This window comes from Oryctolagus cuniculus, chromosome 15 (assembly GCF_964237555.1).
Source record: "Oryctolagus cuniculus chromosome 15, mOryCun1.1, whole genome shotgun sequence".
Taxonomy (NCBI): Eukaryota; Metazoa; Chordata; class Mammalia; order Lagomorpha; family Leporidae; genus Oryctolagus; species Oryctolagus cuniculus.
Genome location: NC_091446.1, coordinates 21,655,794 through 21,664,264, shown reverse-complemented (window position 1 = coordinate 21,664,264; position 8,471 = coordinate 21,655,794).

Below are 8,471 nucleotides of genomic sequence, written 5' to 3'. Positions count from 1 at the left end.
AGGCAGCATCAGACAGGTAGTAGCCCAGGGACCAGGACTGCCAGAGTGGCAGGAGACGCTGCCACGTAGAATTGAAGTCACAGACTGAGGGGGCACTGGTGGGCTTTCCAGGAGGGTGGCACTGCCAGAACTACAAATCCCACCCTACTGCTCAGCTGGACTGGATGTGTACCTACCAACCTTCCACTACCCGACTCTGCCCCAGCCTCCAGAGCAGAGCACCTGCCAACTCCTCCATGGGGGTGGCCTACCTGCAGTAGGGGTCTACTCTGCAGTCCTAACTCTAGACACCTTGACCAAACATTTACATTGTGCACCATGTTCTAGCCTACAGGGGAAATGCTAGAGAAACAGGAACAATGTTGAATCACTGCATGTGTGTGTACATACAGAATTAACAAGCTCAACAGATTAGCCAAGGTAAAGATTATCATCTCTTTATGATCCATGAGGTTGCAGCTAGTTAGTGGATAATTCAGGTTTAGAATCAGCCAGTGTTTCCTGGCTAAGTAATGTAAAATATTTAATCAATTCATAATATCTACATACACTGCAAACCAGCTCAGATGTAGGCATTCTTATAAGCACATTGGATAATTTACTTGAAAAGGCAATTCTACAAATTGATAAAAAAAAAAAAAAGCTGAGTTAGGGGTCCAGCTATGCAGCAAAGCTGGTTAAGCACCACTTTCCATACGAGCATCTCATATCTGAGTTCCAATTCCAATCCTGACTGCTCTGCTTCCAATCCAGCTCCCTGCTAAAGCTCCTGGGAAGTCAACAGGGGATTTGGAGATCTGGCTTCTTGCTTCAGCCAGATGCCAGCAAATAGTGATCCAGCAGGTGGAAGATCTCTTAGATACTTTGCCATTTTGTCTTTCAAATACATAAGTTTTTAAAAGATTTATTTATTTGAAAGGCAGAATGAGAGAAAGGAAAAAGGAGGGGCAGAGAGAGAGAGAGAGAGATCTTCCATCCACTGGTTCATTCCTCCAGATGGCCACAACAGCCAGGGGTAGGCCAAGAGCTTCATCTTGCATGCAGGTGCCCAATCACTTGGGCCATTTTCTGCCACTTTTTTCCAGGCCGTTAGCAGAGAACTGGATCACAAATGGAGTAGCTGGGACAGGAACTGGTACCTATTTGGGATGCAGGCATCAGAGGAAGAGGCTTTACCCACTATGCTACAAAACCAGCACCTAATAAAATAAAACTAAAATGATCATGCAAGATGTGTTAACACCTGTAAAGTAAGCAGAGAAAGAAATTGTATTAAGAGGGTTTGGTAGACAGAGTGTAAGACTCGAGCAACTGGGAGAAGGGATGCAAGACTCTCCTCCAGCAGTAGAACCAAGGACCCTGTTCTTCTGGCCAATCCAAGACCGCCAACTTTGTGTTTTAACTTGTGATTAAAGTAAACTCAGCCAAACCAAAACAGTTCAGTTCATGGAACCCACACAGTGAGACTCGGTTTGATATCAGAGTGATCCTTCATCATTATAAACTCACTATAATTAGCATTATCATTTAATTGCTCCCCCATCCCACTTTCTGATGTACACTGGGAAGCTGCTTGTGACATCCCAGATGTCAATCACAAAAGCCAATGGTGGGGCCGGCGCTGTGGCGCACTGGGTTAATCCTCCACCTGCAGCACCGGCATCCCATATGGGCACCGGTTCTAGTCCTGTCTGTTCCCCTTCCAATCCAGCTCTCTGCTATGGCCTGGGAAAAACAGTAAAAGATGGCCCAAGCTCTTGGGCCCCTGCACCCACATGGGAGATCCGGAAGAAGCTCCTGGCTTTGGATCAGTACAGCTCCAACCATTGCAGCCATTTGGGGGAGTGAACCAACAGAAGGAAGACCTTTCTCTCTGTCTCTCCCTCTCACTGTCTATAACTCTACCTTTCAAATAAGTAAAAAAAAAAAAAAGCCAATGGTGACTGTCATGGACATATCACTAATTAACATCCTTAAGCTTTAGTGATAAAAACCTCAAATCATCAAGAAATGGTGCCATATTTTCTCTCTACTGGCCCTGTTCTTCCCTTGGAATGTACTTTAATAAACTTTGCTTTACTATCCTACTTTTGTGTCACTAAACTCTAATTCACTACTTCATTGGTGGAAAGAATGGAGGCAACCTGGCCTCCATTACAAGGTGGTAAAATAGTATTCACATCAACATTCGTTCTGTCTTGATTTCCCAAGGTGAAATCCTTGTTTTGTTATTCCTTTAGTTTTTATTCTGTAAGATGCAGGTAATTACTTCTCCCAAATGCCTTTCAGAATACTTATATGATTTGTAAAAGTTTAGCTTTATGATTAGATACTTAGATAATTCAGGGAAATATTTTTATTGTCAAGTTATTCATTAAGTAGACTTACCTTTGGCAACTTCCTTATATTTGGTTCAAGAATCATAGCGTGATGTTTACAGACAGAAAGACTTGTCTTTTTTTTTTTTTTTTTTTTTTTTTTTTTTTTTTTTTTTGACAGGCAGAGTGGACAGTGAGAGAGAGACAGAGAGAGAAAGGTCTTCCTTTGCTGTTGGTTCACCCTCCAATGGCCGCCGCTGCAGCCGGCGCACCGCGCTGATCCGATGGCAGGAGCCAGGATCCAGGTGCTTTTCCTGGTCTCCCATGGGGTGCAGGGCCCAAGCACCTGGGCCATCCTCCACTGCACTCCCTGGCCATAGCAGAGAGCTGGCCTGGAGAGAGGGGCAACCGGGACAGAATCCGGCGCCCCGACCGGGACTAGAACCCGGTGTGCCGGCGCCGCAAGGTGGAGGATTAGCCTATTGAGCCACGGCGCCGGCCCAGACTTGTCTTTTTTCTTAAACATTAAATTAGTTTATAACCAGAGATCTAATTAATTGTTTCAGACCTATACCAGAATTTGTTAATGATTGACAGTATTTTGAAGGACAGTCCCATCATTTCCCAGGTAGGATATGAGAAGAGCAAACAGCCTTGCTGTTAACCTGGCTTCCTCAGTTTCTTCACCAACTTGAACTAAAGGAGAAGGCATATTTCCATATTATACTCCAAGGGGTTAGTATTTTCAGATCTCAGAATCATTATTCTAATTGTAAGAGTAAACTAGTATAGTACTGAGTGCTAAATTTCTTTACCCATCAAGTAAGGAAAAATCTGACAATGGAAAAGAATTGAGATTTCACCGAACTAATAAAGTTTGATTATATGACAAAACACTATGCTATATTCTAAAACACTCAAAACAGAAGAATTTAAGTGGAAAGTATGAATTTTTCCCTTGGCATAAATAAAAAACTTATTTTCAAGGCAGAGTAACACAAAGAATGTTGAGACAAAGAAATTTTCCATCCCCTAGTTCGTTCCCCAAATGGCTGAAATAACAGGGCTGGGCCAAGCTGAAGCCAAAGCCAGGAACTCCATCCATGTCTTCCATGGAATTGCAAGTACTTGGACCATCATCTGTTGGGTCCCAGGTGTACTGGCAGGAAGCTGGATCAGAAGTGGGACTTGATCCCACATACTACATATAGGATGTGGGTATCTCAAGCTACAGCTTAATCCTCTGCACCAAAATTCCTATGCCCATAGGATATAAGCAAAGACTGAAGAGATCCATAGAAACAAAAATTCACAGTTACTTGAGAAATGAGAAAACTCCCAATGGGTATAAAGAAAAACAGGATTAGTTTCACTTCTAAGAGATAATGACAAGAAGCTTATAAATTGTTTTGATGTTTAATAGACTGATGTATCTGGCAAAAAGAAAGGTCATTTATTCAGTTAAGTGGGGTACATAAAAGTAAGAGTAGTAGATTAAGGGACTTATGAGAATGCTTTAGGTACCTATAGAAGAGGCAAATAGATAGTCTAAATATTAATCTTATATGAGTGCAATGATGATTAATATGTAAACAGGCAAGATCATTATGTATGAAGTTGCCTCCTATACTGTATGATCCCACAGCACTATGGAGGCCATGCTCTAGTGATGGATGTGTCACTGGAAACCATGGAGAATAAGCTTCTGTTACCTTGAAAACATAATTCTATTGGCCAAGAATCAATAAATTACATGAACAGGTATCTTTGCTTATGATAATAGTCCTATGATAACACCTGGGGTCAGGATCATAACTGGTAACTGTAGAGAGTATAGAACTGTTAAGTCCAGGTGACACTGAAGTTGATCACCAGGACATTTCCAGAGATCCACACAGTACCTGAACAGGCAGTAATGTGAACTGACCACAGGGATACAAAACAAACCAATGCATGTTTAAAAATTTATAAAAAAATTTCTCCATTATTTGATTCCTATTATTTGAACAATAAAGACAGCATCTTTGAGACCAGAGGTCAATTAATGACATTGGTTCTCATGTATATACTTGGAACCAATTTGAAATGGACCTCTCTTTGAGAACAGTTGAGTCAATTTTGTGGTAACTGAAATAGAGTCATGGTCGGTAAATCAGAACTTTACATTCCACTCATTGTTTTACTCCTCTAACCATGGACAATGCTGCCTTATGCCCTTCACATCAGAGGGTCAACAAACTACAGCTATGGGTCAATTTGTCCTGTTTTTGTACATACAGTTCATTTCCATATGGCAGTGTTTTAAAATCTTTACATTGCTGATGACTGCTTTTAGGCTATAGTTGCAATTAAACAGTCACGATAAAAACTGGATGCCAAAGCCTAGAATATTTATTGTCTTGTAGTTTATAGGAAAAGTTTGTGGACTTCTGCATTTTATGCCATAGTATTCAATACTTGCCCACTGATTTTGCTTAATAATTTGACCAAGAAGGTGTCTTTCCAATAATACGATGAACTTTATGGTAGTCAACTTGTTTTTTGTTAACTTATTATTATATATCTAGCTCTTAGTATAATACCCAGATTATAAAGTTTCATAAATCATTTTCATGAGTCTTGAATTTTTTAGTACAATATCTGTAAAACCTTTAAAAACAATTTGATAACTATAGATATTGTGAGGAGAAAAGGATCATATTTCTGAAATAAGGGGAAAAGTAATAGAGTCAATGTGATTTAGAGAGAAAAAGGAATCATCTAAAAGTAAGTAAACACAGTTTCAGCAATCTACAAAGGAAAGGCACCTGGAATGTTCCAATTTAAGCAGTGCATGACTATATCCTAATATTTCTCTTGAGCTAAGAATTTATTGATGTAGTCAACCCTTTCACTGAGATACCAAAATACTAGGGGAGTTGCTTAGAATTTTATAAAATTTACCTGAGAGAATATTTCATTTATTTAACAAATAACTTCTTTAAATTTCCTTTCATGAGGCATCCATATTTTGTAAGAAACAGCAAGAATGTAGAGAAATGATACAACAAAAGAGAATATATCTGAATGGTTGTCAGAAAGTACTACAACTTAGATGGATTTCTGCCTTCTAAAAGGTGTGTACAAAGCAACACCTTTCAGAGTACAAATAAAAACTCTCCAGATAAAAGACTATTATTGTTAAGGAAAGGTGTGCTTCCACTGGCCAGATCACTAGAAAGCATCAGTTTGAGTTTTTGTAATTATAATTTACTGACCAATAGAGTAACTTCCATTATGTCAACTGCCTTATACATGGCATTGTGAATATTTCATAACTTCACAATTTTACTGTGACTATATACATACATGTTAGAATATGGCTTAGTATTTTAGATCAACAAAATAAAAATGACACTTAAGTCATTTCTATTTCTCATACAATAGAACCAAGAGAAAATACTCCCATGACAATAAAAATAGCATTAGCCTTGAACCTCACATTTCTCACACATTAAAATGCTGATCAAATCTCCTAGTTCAAGACCCAAATTAGTTTTTATGTTAGATAATAAACCAGTATTCAAAATTTTAAATATGTTAGTGAGTTGTGAAAAAGTTGGACTCCCAATTAAATAATTACATTCAACAAATATGTTTGTCCCCTTCCTCTCTGTTAGTCCCTTTAAGTCCCAAACATGCCTAATTCTTCAGAATGTCATCTGAGGCCTTATGCCCTAGGCTACCCAGATAAAGCTGTGGTGTGCAGTGTATGAAGAGAAGTCCTGAGGATTCATTTGGGAAGGTTAGAGTAGGCCAGATGAATGACGGCTCTGAAAGCCAGATAAAGATCTACCTTTTGTCCTGAGTCTAAGAAGAAAGGACTCAGACATACAGCAACGTAAAATCTTCCTTAGCCCCTGACACTAGTTTGAAAGTGAGACATTATTCCTATAGTAAGCTGAAAACCCAGGTGGTTTCAAAGCCCCCTTCAGGGGGTCTCCCAGTCTGTAAGTACCAGTTTAACTCTATTCTCCGATAAGTTTTTAAGTGAGGAATGCCACACATATTTACAGCTGTGGGATAAAAAATGTGTTTCTTTCAAAAATGAAAATGTGTGTAGAATGGATATTTTCTCTAGTCCTGGACTGTCCATGTTGCTGTTGACAGCAAAAAAGCATGGACGTTATGATCACGGCCTTTCAAATCAAAACCTTTTAGACTTACATCACACCTCTCTACTTGTGTGTACTTATGACTCAGGATTTTCTAAGATTGTGGGTGAGACTGAAAGAGATAACCCATATAGCATGCATAGCCACTTTACTAGGCCCTCAAACACAATTAATATTTGTTTTGCATTCACATAACATCATTGGGCAGCTGAATAAATTAGTGCAATAGCTCCCTTCATAGAGTTGCTTAGGAGCCCAAGTTGATAGACGCTCTACCATCTTTAACACATGACTTTCAACATTTTCTTACTGATTGTCTAAATTCCCTCAGCCACAGGATGGTAAGAATATAATTCAGGGGCTATATATTATGTGTCACTTTCAAAAGTCTTACATTATCTTTGTTCACATTACCTTGATAACACTTAATTCACATGACCACTTCCAGCAGAAACCAAGGGCTTGAAATCAACTTACGTTAGCAAGGAGAAAGTACCATGTGGATAATGACTGTAGTTTCTGATGTGACTGGGCAAACATCTGTTTTTTCCAGTAAGACCCTTCTCCAGATTGGAGAGGTTATAGCTGGAGCTGTGCTTAAACCAATCACCTCAAAGAGACCGGAGGCAAGGCACAAAACTTTCCTGGGTCTTTCTTTTCTCACCTAAAAATGGATATGAATAAATCCCTAACCATTAAAATTAAAGGAGATATAATATCTAGAGTTATGGTGCTTAGAAGTCAATAAATTCTCCATAAGTGACACCTAATACTGGTGGAGTAAACAGACTTTGACATGGACATAGAAGGTGAATCATAACTAATCATCAACTTGGAACAACCAGTTGATCCACTTGATGAACCAACACATTGAAAATGTCAGAATTATCTTGAGCTGCTTGGCTACTTAGTTTCCAATTAGTTTTGGACAATGAATAAATACCTATTCTATTTAAATCACTCTTATATAGGTAGGTAATCCCATATACTATATTATTTTTCTTTCTTCTATACAAAAGTCTTCAATGTCCTCTACATATTATTCATATCTCCAATGCAGTCTTCCTATCTAATCTAAAAACTTCCATTTGTAATCATTCTTAACCTTCAATGTACCATATATCAACATATTCAGCTATTATTGTCATGGGCCTTCTTAATGATGCCTCTAGAACTTGTATATGCTCTTCCTATTGTCTGGAATTTTCTTCTTTTTCTGTTTAATCGCAATTATTGTTTTTAAAAATATTTATTTGAACGGTAGAGAGGTAACTCCCATCAATGTCCTAGATTACGCACAAAATGCCCATAATGGCCAGGGTTATACCAGGCTGAAGCCAGAAATCCATTCTGGGTCTCCCATATGGTAGTAGGGACCCAAATACTTGAGTCATCACCTGCTATCCCTCAAAGTGAAGATTGGATTTTAAAGCTGATTAGATTTTAGAGCCGAGCCTGGACTTGAAGCCAGGCCCTAAAATATGGACGCAGGTGTCACTAATGACATCTTAAAATGCCCATCCAACTATCTTTTGTCAGTGAAAATATTACATGTACATTTTCCAAGAATCCTACATTTTCATAGAATTATTTTCTTAAATTCTCGTGTTTCTATTAATACTTCTATCTACATCAGATTTTTTTGTTCTTCTGTATGCAATCACTTAAGCCTATCAATTTGAGAGTCTGAAATCTAATGACTCCAACCAACTTCATCACACTCAAGTCTTACCCTAAAATGAGTCTGAATCAAGGTTGCTTAAATGGTCTCTGGTGGTTTCATCAAAAAGCATCATTTCTCTTGAATTATAACTCAAAAGTAAATGACTATTTTCATCTTAAAACATTCTGAATTTTTATCAATTCTGTTTATCTTCTGACTCATTAACTTGAATTTAAATGCCACTTACTATGTAAAGGATAGCCTAGTGTTAACCACCAAGAAATTGATCCTCACAGCAGACTACCTGAAGTATTTTTGTTATGGATAGATTATAAA